We start from the raw sequence: 16,677 nt of genomic DNA, 5'->3' as shown, positions 1-16,677 counted from the left end.
GGCGCATGGAGGGCCTAGTATTTCAAGGGCACCCTCAATCATCCCAAGGTCAATGAATATCTGTGGGATACGGGAATCTCAGTGGCACCACACCACATTTTCCACGGGGGTTATCATTGTGCCTTAGAACACTGAATATGGTTTGTGAGTGAGTGTGTGTTTGAAAGCGACATCTGTTTGATGCTGAAGTGGCGTTGCTGTGCGTGTACTGTGTGTGACAGGGAAGTGGTGGGTTTGCGTGTCGTTTGACAGAGGTGCTTTGGACATTCATACGATGTGTTCTTAGTACTCGAATGGCGTGTGTGTGTTTGACACTGAAATCGTATGTGTGCGAGGTACTGAGGTGCAATGCTGGCACACCTGAGCGATGTGTGCACGTGGCATTGAAGTTTGTGTGTGTGTGTGTTTGACATTGAGGGGCCTGTCTTGACACTCGGGCGATGTGTGTGTAGAGGCTCTGAAATAGTGTATAAGTGGGCAGTGCCTTGGGGCAGAATCACAGAATGAAGGGCCATGCATTTAACGCGGGACGCAGTTCCATATACATTTAAATTGATTCTCGGATTTTCACTGTGTAAATCAGAGTTGTTTTCCGCCTCCTTTCCCCCCTCAATGACACTGGTGTCCCGAATTCTTTTACGCATGTTTTTAAATAATGTTTAACGGTGAGTGAAGAACAGATTCACGACTCTTGGAATGCGCCCTGGGAATGATAGTCTGCCGAAATTGTCATGTTTGGGAATACTGTAGATTCACACTGAGACATTTTGAATTTATTGGCACTCTTACTTGGTTGACAATAAACGCATCACACACCATTACTCGCGTATCTAAAATATTTTTCAGTCGTCAAATAGTTCAGAGGGTCTGGACACCTGCTGCAGAGATGTGCGTGTAAGCTGCTAGTGAAGGATCCGAAGCTACCTGCACAGGTTTCATTTTTTCGGAAGTCGATTAAATGCCTAATAGTGGCTTTTATAAAGGCACCTATAGAAACCCACGGTAGCTTACGGAGTGCTCTGTATATATAAGCAGTACCAATACTATTGTAATAATTGTTTCCGGTTACTCGGATTCAACCGTCCCTAATAGCGGCATTAACTAAAGCATTGTATTCTGTCGTTACTGCCGTGTATGTCTTTCAATCTTCTGCACAGGTATTCTATTTTGCACATGTATTTTACTCATTATATTCCACTACTGAAATACTTATTTGCACGGCATGCATGTAAGGTAACAAGTTTGAAATAAAATAATAAAATAGGTCCACTGTACAACTTTAAACTACAAAGGCTATTTATTTATTCCAGTTTTTTTACAGCCCTCCTCCTCCAAGTGGCCATTTCTACGACCTAGGCAGAAAGTTGCTCTACTAGCTAATTTATCTGAATGTTCCTCGTAATGTTAATGCTTTTAATGTATGTAGTAGATGTACTGCACTGGACACTGTATCATTTCTCAGCTCTGCTAAGCACGAGTTACTAATTCCCTTTTCAATAAGACTCGTTCTTTCGACCTCAAAAGGATCGAGAACGGAGCCGGCCCTACTGTGTTTCAAACCCTTGATATGTCATCGACTGAACAACAATATAAGTGACCAGTGCTTCAGAAGCGTCACCAGATTATGGCAATATATATATACATATATATACATATATATAAATATATATATATATACATATATATATACATATATATTATATATATATATCGGGACGTAAATGTAACACTATTGAGGGTTAAGATACGACTGTGTCATCCTATGAATGTACTGATTTATTTCCAGCCCCCATACACATTTTTTCACCAAAAATATTTTGCACAACTTTCTGCTGCGCGTTTATAAAACAAATAAATGCATTTGTCCATATAAAAATTAAGCATGGTAAGAGGGCACATTTATTTTAATGTCACTTTGAAAATAATGTAATACTGAGTGGCAATTTTCTATATGACACTAGTCATGGCTGTTTTGTTTAAGTCTTTTATGGGCTGCTGTTAGCAGTGCGTCATTGATCACACATTTGAATTCAACAGTTTGTCCTGTTTCACCCAAACATAACTAAACTGCTTCTGAAAAAAAAATGCATTTTAATCGTTGCACCTTACGGGCGACCTTTGTTCTATAAGGCAAGGACAAAAAACGAGACACGGCGACTATATATTTTATTTAAAGCATCAATTTCAGCATTTTGTTGAAGTAATTTCCGAAGCTCGAGCGGTCGGAATCCAAACCAGTGACTGTTAAAAAGGGTAAGCAGATTACCCATAGGTTTTAATATATAAACATCTGAATCCTGTTTCCTGTCGAAAGAAAGCTATGGTGGGCAACCTCAGGCAACATTTTGGATTAACAAAAGTGAATTGTACACCTCACGAGGAGGGGGGCACACGCGCACGGTGGTCCGTTGCAGAGAGGGAGAAAAAAATAAACTTTACCTTCTCACTTTCAGGGTGGGCAGTGCCATTTCTTCTCCGAGGCACTCGGCTCTGGTAAGTGTTAGGGCTGTCACTGCAGAGAGAGTCCGGCCAGCCCCAGCGCCCCCATTGGTCTCAGAAGCAAAACATTCCCAGCATTCCGGGCCCGGAGCCCTATCTGGGTGCTGGCTCGAGGCATGGCAGGTTCCTGTCACTGCTGTCAGGCAGGAGGCGGCTCCCGCACGCAGCCCGCACTGCAGCGCTGTCTCCCTGAAAAGACAAAGGCAGGCAGCCGGCGATGGCCCTCTTTTCTCCACTCTCCCTTCAGCCTCCTGCTCGCGCAGCACAGCTGCAGCGCGTGCTCCCTTCCTCGCGTTTAACACTTCTGACGCGTTCGGGCAAAATGCATTTTATGGATGTTTGATATTAAGCTAACTTTACAGTGCTGCGTCTTGACCAATAGCCCAAAAAACTGTACAATATAGACATTTGTGTTCTCTCTGTCTGCTTTTAAGTGATTCGGTTAAACGAGGAACGCTGGGACTCGATTCACAAATAACTTGGGCAAATAAGTTAAGTGCACCACCCCTTGGCTGCTGCCTCCCCCCTTGCTTTTTGGCTATTAAGGGTAGTTCGCCCTTAGGGCTCCATAACTTTTTTTTTCAGATAAGGTATCCAAGCAAAATTTCAGTCCTTTATTTACAACATCCTGGGGATTTTAAAGGTTCCCAAGGTTTGTGGATTCCATTGGTGGGGACTGAGAAAATAGGCAAATTTTAGCAAAATGTTAAGTTTTTTTATAAATAGGGAAAAAGTGCTTAAGATAAGAGTGTTTGTTTCCCCCCTAAAAATGGCATCCACGAATGGTTTACTGTACTTAAGTCATCATTTTCCCAGCTTTCAGAAACATGCAGAGCAGAATCAAATAACAAAATTTTGAACCAAAGTGTCATTTTTAAGGGCGAGCACAAAGTGCTCTGTCCATTCTGTAATCTCTCTTTAGGCTTCAAACCACGGCCATGCCACGTCAGTCATTTACATTGGTTTGTGGGCTTGCCTTTTAAAATCCGCTTGCTTTCATTTGTGAAAGGCATGCATGCGTCATGACTTTTCCGGTGTTTAGCCCACCTACACAGCACAGGTAAAGTACCAAAAACATACGAGGCTCGATGTTTTAAGCCTGGAGTCCGGACTACTTTATCTGTTTATTTTCCACGCAGCGCGATCAGGCTGCATTTTACATAGCACGATCGCGCTGCGTTTTTTTTTTGCTTTACAACGCTAATAGCTCTAACTCGAACAAATGTGAGACCCGTTGCATTGAAAATGCTTGTTGTAAGAGGTAGCCTATTTTCCCTATTATTTATGCTCTCAACCTGCTTCCAGTTTGTGGTGGAAACCAGTAAGAAACCCATGGGAGATACAGACAATCTATACATTTCTGAAAGTAGAAATAATTCTGAATTCAGCAAATTGTCATGGTCGTAGGTCCCTCAAGGTTTCCCCAAGAAAAATAACTGTTGAAGTAAAGAAATATTGAAAAAGAATACGAAAAAATGGCTTTTGTGACAACATTTTCACCTGTAACTTTTTATCACTGTGGCCAATTTACAAAAGCAATATATCATTATGTCCGTTCAATCCTTCTGGTTGCCGGCATATATAGGATTTGTAGGTTCTCCAAGAACATAAGGTACTCAGAGGCAAAAAAATGAGCTGCACTGTAAAATGGTTTTAAATTGAGTATCGATATAGACCAATTCTTATAGCGTAATAGGCACAATGAACAAGCATTTTCAATGCAACGGGTCTCGCATTTGTTTGAGTTAGAGCTATTAGCATTGTAAAGCAAAAAAAGATGCAGCGCAATCGCGCTCTGTAAAATTCAGTGCGATCGCGCTGCATGGAAAATAAACAGATAAAGTAGTCCGGACTCCAGGCTGAAAACATCAAGCCTCGTATGTTTTTGGTACTTTACTGGTGCTGTGTAGGTGGGCTAAACACTGGAAAAGGCATGACATATGCACGCCTTTCACAAATAAAAGCAAGCGGATTTTAAAAGGCAAGCCCACGAACCAATGTAAGTGACTGACGTGGCATGGGCGTGGTGTGAAGCCCAAAGAGAGATAACAGAATGGACGGAGCACTTCGTGCTCGCCCATAAAAACGAGCATCAAGGAAACATGTATTTCTGAAATGGGCACAAGATATGGATTTTAATAGCAGTGGTTATTTCTACTTCTCTGAATTTGTGGGTACAGGTACAAGCTTATGATATGGATAGCATTTTTCAAAATGTCATGTTTCTTATAACTGGCTTACATTTGAAAGGCACAAATGCGGCAAAATCCAATTGGTAATAACACCTTTTCTAATACTATGCCACCATAAGTCTTCCAGTAAAAACAGAACCTCACTTGTGTTGGTAGGCCTAGTCCCCGCAGCATGAAATGGCCCAAAATGCAACATGGACGCATCACATTTTTCCACCGAAAACAGACCCTTTTTTCCAAATTGGGTCGCTCTAGATTTTGGAACCTAACTCAGACAGCACCCAAGGAAACCTAGCCAACCTGTAGATTTGTGAAAACTAGACACCAGGGGTATCCAGGGTGGGCTGACTTTTACTTGCCTCTCACCACATTTTTTTACTTTGAATTCCTTGCAAACCTCAAACTTTGACTAAACCATTTCCCTCACAGTTCTGTGATGGAGATTTCAGTAATCTACGGGGAGCCACAAACTTCCTTCCACTCGGCATTCTATCAAGTTTTCTGATAAAAATGGTACCTCTTTAGTGTGGGTAGGCCTTGTGTCCGCAAAAGGAAATGGCCTAAAAAGCAGCCTGGATGCATTGAGTTTTTCCACCGAACACTGACCCTTTTTTTCCAATGTGGGTTGCTCTAGATTTTAGACGCTAGCTCAGCCGGCACCTATGGAAACCTAGCGAACCATATATTTTTGAGAACTAGACACCTAGGGCTATCCAGGGTGGGCTGACCTACGTGGCTTTCATCACGTTGTTTACTCAGAATTCCTAGCAAACCTCAAACTTAGACTAAAAGAAAACACATTTCCCTCACCTTTCTGTGATGGAGAGTTCTGGAATCTGTGGGGAGCCACAAACTTCCTTCAACCCAGCATTCCCCAAGTCTCCAGATAAAAATGGCACCTCACTTCTGTGGGTAGGCCTAGTGCCTGGGACAAGAAATGGTTCAAAACACAACATGGACGCACTGCATTTTTCCACCGAAAAGTGACCCTTTCTTCCAATGTGGGTAGCTCTAGGTTTCGGACTCTAGCTTAGCAAGCACCTAGGAAAACCTAGCCAACCTGGACTTATTTGAAAACTATACACCTGAGGGTATTCATGGTGGGCTGACTTCCAAGGCTCTCACCATGTTTGTTTACCCAGAATCCCTTGCAAACCTCAAACTTTGATTAAAACACATTTTCCTCCCATATCTGTGATGGAACGTTCTGGAACCTGTGGGGATCCAAAAACTTCCACTCAACATTTTCCTAAGTCTCCCAATAACAATGGTACCTCACTTTTGTGGGTGTGCCTAGTGCCCACGACAGGAAACGGCCCAAAACGCCACATGGACACATTGCATTTTTCCACCAAAAATAGACCCTCTTTCTCTGATGTGGGTAGCTCTAAACTTTGAACCCTAGCCCAGTTGGCACCCAGGAAAACCTAGCCAACCTGTATATTTTTGAAAACTTGACACCTAGGGGAATCCAGGATGGCATGACTTGTGTGGACCTCATTGGGTCTTTTTACCCCCAATGCCCTGCAAACCTTAAACTTTGCCTGTAATGACACATGTTCCATACATTTCTGTGATGGAAACATCTGGAATCCGCAAGAACCTACAAAATTCCTTCCACTCAGCATTGCCCCATCTGTGCAAATAAAAACCTCTGCCTCACTTGTGTGGCTGGGCCTACTGCCTGCAACACAAATGGATCAAACCAAGGACAATTGGAGCCCTTGTATGGGGCACACAAGCGGGGCAGCATTTGTAGTAGCACAGGTGGGGCGAGATGGGGTAGTAGGAATTTTTTTGATTCCGGAAGACTGCATCACAGAAATGTAGGAAAAATGTGTGACTTCATGCAGAGTTAGAGATTTGCAGGGCATTGTGGGTAGGAAAACATAATGGAATTGACAGAAGGCGCACCGCCCTGGAATCCCCTGGTTGTCTACTTTTCAAAATTGTCTGTGCTTGGTAGGTTTCTAAGGGTGATAGTCAAGCATGGGCCCATCACACAGCTACCCCTGTTGCTGAAATCTCCATGTAGCACTTTATGGCCTTTTGTGTCAAGGTCTCTTGACCCACCCAAACAAGTGAGGTACCATTTTTATCGGGAGACTTGTGGTAATGCTGTGTGGTAAAACATTTGTGACTCCCCACAGATTCCAAAAGTTTTCCTCATAGAAATGTGAGGAAAATGTGTGATTTTAGTTATCTTTTGAGGTTTGCAGGGCATTGTGGGTAAGAAATGGGGGCATGTGAAGCACACCACTCTGGACTCCCCCCTATGTCTAATTTTCAGAACTGTGTGGGTCTAGTAGGTTTTTGCAGGTGGCAACCTACCCAATCCCAAAAAGTGCCGCAGTTCACCATTGAAAGTGTGATGACATTGGTAGTCAGCCAAGCTCTCCTGGTCCAGATGTAAAATCAACACCCAAAAGAGTCACATGTCCTCTTGCTTGCCATTAGGATGAGGTGCATTAGTCTGCAGGGGGAGCAGAAAGACTGTTCCCCCTTCAGTTGAGGTGGGGACATAGCCATGCCCACAGTGGTGGGCAGCCCCCAACCCCCTGTTTGGTTTTTAATCCCTGGCGTTTAGTGGACTGTCTGCCCTGGGGGGTAGATTGAGGGTAATTGCCCCTGCCAGGGAGGCAGAAAGACTATGTTCCAATTTATTTTGGGTGGGGGCATGACCATGCTCAATGTGGGCAGCCTCCACCCTTTTTTTAAATACAACATATTCCCTTGCATCTAATGGGATTTCTACCCCTGGGGAGCAGATCGAAGGTAATTGCCTCATCTGCCCCCAGGAGGCAGAAAGACTGTGTCCCCATTTATATGGGGTGTGGGCATGGGAATGCCCATGGTAGGCACGCCTCACACCTCTTTATTTATAAAAAATATTCCCTGGATTGTAGTGGTCTTTCTGCCCCTGGGGGTCAGAAAAACTGTGCCCATTTTTGGGGTGTGTGTGGGCATTGCCATGCCCATTCTGGGCAGCCCCCATTCCTAGATTTCTCTAACAAAATAATAACTGGTGCCTAGCTGGGAAATCGGGGGCATTGCCACATCGGCTCCCTCCGGCATCAATCCCCATTTATTTGGGGTGGGGGCATAGCCATTCCCATTGTGGGCAGTCCCCGTCCCTCTTTTATAGAAATAAAAACAATATTTCCCTGTGTCTAGTGGTTTTTCTGCCCACCCTGGTGGCACATCGGAGGTAATAACACTGTGCCCATTTATTTGGGGTTAGGGGCAGTGACATGCCCATTCAACACGTTACTGACAAAATAGTTCCTGGTGCCTAGTGGGCTTTCTTCCCCTCCAGGAGTGCATATCGGGGCAAATGTCACCATCTTAATCCCCCAGGAGGGCAGAAAGACTGAATAAAAAAAAAATAACCAGGGAGAACAAAAGCCCTTGCCCAAGGGGCTGCACCCCGAAACCTGGCGGTGGATGGGTGGATCCCTGTATGTGGATTGTCCTCCTGTGGTGATCCCCAAGCAGGGATCCAATGGGTCTCTACCCAAAGGGGAGAATTACCTCTTTCCAAATGTACCTCTGTACATTTGGAAAGAGGTAATTCTCCCCTTTCCAAGAGTACCTCTTTCATTAGAATCAGTGATCAGGGGGCTGAGATAGCCTCCCAAGCACCAATCCAGTGAAAGAAAATCAAGCAGATTGTCTAGTTTTACTTTCGCTTTTACTACAATTACTCAGCGCACCCTGGACACTATTGTCATTTTAGTAAACAACAAAAAAAAGAATTATGAGATTGCTTGGGAAGCTCCTCAGGGGCAGCCTAAAAAAAAACAAATTAACAACTCCATCTGGTGCTGATCACCAGAGGGGCCTTTAAGCCCTTCCCTATGTCTGCCAATGGCCATCAGAAGCACCAGGGAGGGTATGCGTGTGCTGACCTTTGGCCAACACACACACTTAACAGGCTAAATAATTCTACATGCCGGATTTGTAGCATTTTTTTTGCACGCCCCTGTAGTACTTTTTTTTTTGTGTCCAACAAAGCCACTTTGCAGGCAACCTTTCCCCGTCTTGATTAACAGACTCATTAGTAGTTGAATTTTACACTAGCAAGATGCATTTAGGAATGTGGAACATCCGAAAATATTGCAGAAATGGGCAACATGCAACTTTATGACAGTAACTTATTTTCCTAGTGCTGTATCCCTCAGTTTTAACTCTCTATGTAAACAATCACGGTCTAATATAACTTAATTTAATTGCATTTAATTTCCTGACCTTGTGTGGATGGGCTGAAGAAGTTGGCCTTGCTGTGATTTGGACTCGTGGTCTGCAGTTCACATCAGGCATTCACAATGAGGGTTTAAATCAATGAGTCATTTTGTGCTCAATGGTTAGGGTTAGTATCTTGGCATTTCTGGATGAGCCTCCCAGCAAAAGAAGGTGAACACCCCCAAGCCCCTATTCTCTAAACACACCACTTTGACTCCAGTGATGAATTATGCCTTTCCAGGGTCGGACAGGGGAAAGGACACATGCATATTTAATGGCAGGTTTAAAAGAAATGATTTCTCAAGACAAATACATTTTTCCCTTAGAAAAAAAAGAAAAAGGTTTCAAAGGAATGCCACAATAGGTCACTATAATCTTCATCACTCCAATTCCTAGTCTTTCTCGTCAAAGTTGTTACGTTGTGAGGTTTACCTCATTACAAAACAGGATTTATCTATCTTAGCTGTAAGCTTGAAAACAAATACTTATACCCAGTCCCTAACTTAGGCTCCATCTCCACCCTGGGAGTTATAAAAAGAGACTCCGCCTACCATACTTCCTCAAATATCAAGAATGTCGGCAGGCCAGTGGTCAATACCAACCAGGCTGTTAAGCAGTGGCCTCTAGGACTGTGACGATAAAGACTAGGATTTGGAGTAATGAAGATTATCGGTGAGAAGGGGGCATGGCTTGGTGGGTGCGGAATACATCCTTGTAACTTCTTGTAAATGGAAACCCCAAGTACATCCTCCTTCCTCACAGGCATCACCTGGGCTGAATCTACATCATCTACACTTAGTTGTACTGCAGGAGTGGCAGACCGAACCGCATGGCGTAGGGGTGGTCGAGAGATCCGGACAGCCTGACCTCGCTTCAGAGGCCCTGTGGCGATCGGGGCTGCAGGTGAGCCTGAGGCACTGAGGTTGTCGGACCTTGTTGGGCCACCTGACTCCCTTTCCTTGGGACTGCCATTTCCCCCCTGGATCCTCCTGTTGCTGTGCCCATCGGTGCCTATGGAGGCCTGCACTGGCCACCATGTGAGCCGATGTACTCCTCAGCCCTGTAAACTGAGGGAATCACGGCTGGGCCCTAAAGCTACTTCGTGTGTCTGGGTGTGTGCTTCAGCACTTGACTTGACACGTCCATGGCTGGTAAACAACTGGGACCTCTCTGCTGCCTATTCCTCTGTATACCCAACAACAGCTGTGGGGTGAGGGACTCCAGTATTCTCTGCTTGTGCTGCGCAGTGAAGTGGAGCCCACCTGCCTCATAATTCAGGGTAGCAACCTCCAAGCACTGCCTTCCACAAAGTCAGAGGACTGCTAAAAGCTGCATCTGCCAGATGGGCTGGGGAAAGCCACCATCAAAATCTCTGCACTATGCCATACTGTCGCTGACCATGCCTGACCATGTCATAATCATAAGTCCTTTGTAACTCACCAACCATTCAACCATGAGCTGTTGGAAAGCTGTTCCCGCATGGACACTGAGTTCTGGCATGTGATGCATGCTCCATTGGTAACCGCCTGTCCTTGTTTGGTTACCCCCTGCCTTGCTTTATTTGGTGTTACATGCGAGCCCCAGTGACCCCCCCCCCAACTGCCATTTCATAATCTGATGCCCTGTGATGAGCCATGGCAGGCACTGTTCCACATGTCCTTCCTATTCAGAAACAACATACTTCTGGGGGTGCCAGTATGGTGAACCATTCGTCTAACCTATCCCATCCTGATCATGGTGCGTGGGGATCCCAGACAGCTCCACCTTACATTTGAGAAGCCCAAGCAGCCTGAGACTGCAGAGCCTGCACACATGAAGGGGGGGCATCGTTGGGAACACAGACCCGGCACAGCTTGTGGAGTCTGACACCATCATGACCAAGCTGAGGTCAGGGTTCTCTGCCATGGAGGACAGATTTGATGCCGTGATCAACAGCCTTGATAGAATGGGTGAGCACTTGGATAGGCATGCTTCCTGGCTGGACACTGAGGAAGAGCAGATTTTAACTCTGGAAGATGGCAACACCCAGACTGTGAAACATTTGGAAGGAGAAAGTGCTTCTAACAGTGGCCATCAAGAATTAAGCTTTAGAAGCATGAGGGAGACATAACAATTTGCCAATCCTGGGGGTTTGAGAGTCCATGAACCCTGGTCGAATAGACCTGCTTGTTGAAAAACTGCTCTCTGACCTGCTGGACAGACAAATCTTCACTCCCACATTTACAGTGGAGCAAGCCCACAGGTCTCTGCGCCCCTGTCCTCTGGGCCCCCATCCCACACATGGCTCCCAATAATTGCCAGACTGCTCAACTTTAGGGATCGTGATACGGCACTGCGACTTGCCAGGGACTGAGGCCTGCTACTATGGCAAGGCGCCACACTTTCTCCATTTCCAGAATTCACTACAGTGGTGCAGGAGGCCCGATGAGAATTCATGGATGTTAAGACCTCACTGCAAAACATGGGTCTCCGACATAACATGCTATACCCTGCTCGGTTTAGAGTGAATGCGGATGGCAAGGCTCACTACTTTGACACCCCGGCAGCAGAGCAGGTCTTCTGCAAACAATACTCAAAAGACCAATCACCCTCACGACACCCCACACCTGACCTATCCTCACTGGATATTCACTCAGATGCAAGTGCAGACCTCTTTTCCACTGAATGAGTCCTTCAGCTCAACTGTGTTGACCTTACCTATGTCTCACCTGTGACATTGTTGCACAGTTCTGGGTGCCCGAGGTAGTATACACGGCATAACCACAGTGGTGATACCAGATGTTAGAACTTTTATCTTTCCCTTTACAATGAATGCTTCCATGGATCCGTTCACTCGTGGGTATTCTGGCTGTGGCGTCACCACCCTCCAGTGGTATGCACAGTTATAGGACCTTGTTTTCTTTTGTTCATTTTTGTAATTTATGGGTGTATGGATTTGGGGGCTCACCAGGCTATTTGAGGCCAGGTGTGGGGTTGGATGGTTTGTTCTACATTTCATGTTCACAATTGTTACCATCTCAGTACTGCGTATCATCACTGTTTTTGCATCCATCCATCACCCCATAAATCATCCCACATCTCCCAATGGTAACCACAGGATCTACCGACCTACGTTCTCTAGATATCACATTTCTGTCTTGGAGCATCATGGTCTTCAACAACCCCTAGAAGGGTAAACACGTTTTGAAATATTTAACAAGCTACGACACAAAGGTAGCCTCTCTGCAAGAAACACATCTCCCACCTAGACAGCCACACACTTTTGCATCCACATGGGGCCCCATCATTATTTCTCATCTTGTAGCACATGTTCAAGAGGCATATGCACCTTAATACACAGGACTCTACCATTGCAACCTACGGCTTCCTACAACATGGATGATACATTTTGGTAACAGGGAAATTGGCAGGTCATACTATCCTCCTAGCGAACCTTTATGCCCGAATGTGGAATCACCTGAATTCTTCCAGGACCTACATGCTTGAATAAGCCATATGACATTTAATCATATAATTATGGGAGGGGACTTTAATCTGCTTATGCACGCTGCCCTAGACGCTACTGCAATCTCCCCTGTGGGAAAATCGCATGCACTAAGGGGGTCATTCTAACCCTGGCGGTCCGTGACCGCCAGGGCTAAAATGACGGAAGCACCGCCAACAGGCTGGCGGTGCTTCCCTGCCCATTCCGACCGTGGCTGTAAAGCCGCGGTCGGAAAACCGGGTCCAGCGGTTTCCCGCCGGATTAGCCCCGGCTGGGCTAATCCTCCATGGCGGCACTGCAAGCAGCGCCGCCATGGGGATTCCGACCCCCTTCCCGCCAGCCTGTTTCTGGCGGTTTTCACCGCCAGAAACAGGATGGCGGGAACGGGTGTCCTGGGGCCCCTGGGGGCCCCTGCACTGCCCATGCCACTGTGCCTAACAGGGCCCCAGGGCTTAGCAGACAGTGAAAAGCGCGATGGGTGCAACTGCACCCGTCGCACACCTGCAACACCGCCGGCTCCATTCGGAGCCGGCTTCTGTGTTGCAGGCCCTTTCCCGCTGGGCCGGCGCCCGCCGACCCAGCGTGAAAGTCAAAATGGCCCCAGCGGTCTTTTGACCGCGGAGCGGCCAATTGGCGGTTCCCGCTTGGCAGCCTAAGTGTCTTACATGATATCTACGACACTTATATACTCAAAGGCGCATGGCGTTTCAAAGGTGCCTCCGCATTGGCGTACACCAATTATGCTGCTCCCCACAACACATGGACTCGTATTTATTGGTTTCTCTCAGCTACCTTGGCCCCAAGACTAGACATGGTTCACTACCGTGCCTGCACACTTTCGGACCACTCTCTGGTTCGTCTTACACTACACCTCCCATCTGGTGGCAACCAGAATCGACAATGGCGCTTTCATACCCTGGCCCTGCAAGATGAGTTGATCTGCTCCGAGCTGTGTGAGGTGGTGGCCGACTACTACAACCTTAATGAAGGCTCAGTTCCAACCCGACTACACTATGGGAGGCTTTTAGGGCATACATTAGGGGCATCTGAATCTCTAAGCACTCTGGGGTCCTGAGAGACATGGGTGGAAAACTGGCAAGTATTGAGAGGGAACTGTCGGACATTGACTCAGCTGCAGCTCAACAACACAAGACCTAGTGTACACACAGGTGTACTACGCTACTCATGGAGTACCACAATCTAGCTGATCGTTAAGTCCACTTCCTGGGTACAATGCCAGGGCCCTTAGATACAGTGAGTGCGACCGCCCAGGACGCACTCTCACTAACCTGCTAAATCCTCCGTGAGATGACGAACTTCACTTAGAAGATGACTCTAGGGTGACTGAGAATGACACAGTTTTTCAACTCTGTACCACTACTACACTCACCTCTATTCCTCCCGTTTCTCCAGAGACAAAATTGCACAGGATTCTTATCTAGAGGAAATAGCTATGGTGTGACTGTCCTGTGCCAACAGGCAATTCCTTAGTGAACCAATCTCAAATGAAGAAATCATACAAGCGATCATCTCCCTGGATGGCTCCAAGGCACCCAGACTGGATGGGTTTACAGGGGAACTTTTTAAACATTTTAAACATCTCATTGCTTCCTAGCTATTGACTGTGTATGCAGAGTCCCTAGAGAGTGGTACCCTCTCCATCCCTCTGAGAGGCCATAATAACACTACTCCTCAAACCCAGTAAGGCCAGCACTACTGCAGCTCTTACAGTCCCCTGTCATTGTAACATTTTGCTAAAACAATATTGGCTAAAGTACTCTCCAATTGATTTTGGAGCAGACAATATCCTTGGCACAGTTGGAGTTCAATCCTCACCACTCCACCTCACCTACACATGGTTTTCTCTGTCCTCAATCGGATCTCCCCAGACATCCCAGACATTCCAGCAGCAGTTACACTCCTGGATGCAGAGAAAGCCTTTGACTCCCTGCAGTGGCCTTTTCTGCATGCTACTTTGCGTAAACTGGGCATCCCTCGTGGGTTCCTCTCACTGATCACCCTCTTACACACAGCACCTACAGCATGCTTTAGAGCTAACAACTCCCTGTTCCTCCTTCCCCATCACTCGAGGTATGAGGCAGGGTTGCCTCCTACCCCCTTTACTTTTCATCATAGCCACGGACCCCCAAGTTCATCATCTCCAATTAGCTCATTTTCATTGTGGCCCGCAATTCCCCATCAGTCCCTTTCTCATTTCCCTTTATTCTGATGATATAACTTTTCTTGCCCAGAAGGCTAAGGATAACTTGGACCCCATTTTGCACAAGGTGGTCTGGTTTGGATGTCACTCAGGCCTGCAGATCAACTGGGCCAAATCCAAAGTGTTCCCCCTTAATGACGCCACCCCCCCCGCCCAAGGCAAATTTCCATTACTTTGGTGAAAACGGCCCAGTTAAGTATTTAGGCATTTTTATACATCATGATAGAGAGGAGGTGGTGCGTGTGAACTACAGCCCTGCTATTGATACACTCACTATCCAAATAGACCAATGGATCCATCTACCCCTTTCTGTGGCTGGATGCATAGCGATTATCAAAATGGTAGTTCCGACTAAGTTTCTTTATTTTTTTGTGAACATACCTATTCCACTTACTAACGCTTTCTTCACCACCTTGTGCAGCTTGCTGCTTATATGGGCTGATAAGCGACCTCGCATCAGCTGTGACACATTAGTGCTCCCATATGAGAGGGGTGGGTTCAGGGTACCACAGCTCCACCTTTATTATCTGGCAGCGCAATGCCACAACTCCTATTACTGGATCTATGCAGATGCCAGAATCCCCTACACTAAATCAGAGAGGGACCTGGCTGTGCCGACACCTCTGGCTTCTCTTCTCCCCATGGGGGTTCCCTTACATCCCAAAGACATACAGATCCTATCCACCACTTGTTGGGCATGACTTAAGGTACATTGTAAACTAGGGGGCTCATTACTGTATTCACCATCGTTGCCATTATCCAACAACCCCTGGCTCCCCATCACCAGTGAAGCAAAAGTGAAGCGTACTTTTCTGCGGTACAACTTCCACCTTTGGCGATCTGTTTCCAGATGGCCATGCACTAATTCATTCCACTGAAACCAGTTTTATAAATGCTACCCATATGGGCCATTTCATAATGCACCACATACATGGCGTACTTCGTGCTACCATCTCCTCCTACCCTCTAGCACCAGATGAATTCACCCCATTGACCCTTGTGATCAATGATAGCATTGGCACCCATCTGGTAGCTAGGCTCTACCATTCCAGTGTGGCCATAGTCCCGGCACAAATGACGCAAAACTAAGAGGCTGCTTGGAGATGGATCTACGGCACCCTCTATCGGACAAAATATGGTCTACATGTGCACAAACAAGTGGGAACAAGGCTGTTTTTCTTCTTCTATTGTAAGTTAGCTTGTGTCTAGGGCTTTAGACCATTACACAATGACTGTTACAGCACATCAGTGTCACCTTTGATCACTCCATACATACGTAGGTGATGACGCCCCCACTGCGGTACCACCCTTTGCCTGTGATTTGTCAATTATGCGCCCAAATTTTTTCATTGCTCCAAGTGTGCTGACATTTGCTCATTATCATACAGTATGTGCATTGTATTGTAGCTGTGCCTTTTCTTGAACATGTTTTTTTTGCACCAAAAAGATACATAAAGTTAAAAAAAAAAAAGATTATCAGTGAGTAATCAGGGCATTACCTCAGTCCATCATCCTTCCTCCAGTCATTACATTGTGAGAATGTTATTAAGAGTTTCCAGCTGGGTTAGCGGGTAAAAACCTGAGTTTCTGCCCGCTGGCCTAGCGGGAAAAGGCTACAACATTGTCTCCAGCTCATAATTGAGCTGACGGCAATACTGTAGTGTGCAGGGTGCACCAGCACCCTCACAATGTTACATTGCTATGGTGCTGGGCAGGGGGTCCTGCACTGCCCATGCCAAATGCATAGGCAGTGTGTAGGAAGTTGGCTCTGTATGTGCTATTTCAAAGTAAGGAATAGCATGCACAGAGTCCAAGGGTTCCCCTTAGAGGTAAAATAGTGGTAAAAATAGATAATACTAATGCTCTATTTTGTGGTAGTGTGGTCGAGCAGTAGGCTTATCCAAGGAGTAGTGTTAAGCATTTGTTGTACATACACATAGACAATAAATGAGGTACACACACTCAGAGACAAATCCAGCCAATAGGTTTTTATATAGAAAAATATCTTTTCTTAGTTTATTTTAAGAACCACAGGTTCA

Source organism: Pleurodeles waltl, chromosome 12 (assembly GCF_031143425.1).
Source record: "Pleurodeles waltl isolate 20211129_DDA chromosome 12, aPleWal1.hap1.20221129, whole genome shotgun sequence".
NCBI lineage: Eukaryota > Metazoa > Chordata > Amphibia > Caudata > Salamandridae > Pleurodeles > Pleurodeles waltl.
The sequence above is the reverse complement of the archived record's forward strand: the minus strand, read 5'-3'. Positions refer to the sequence as shown.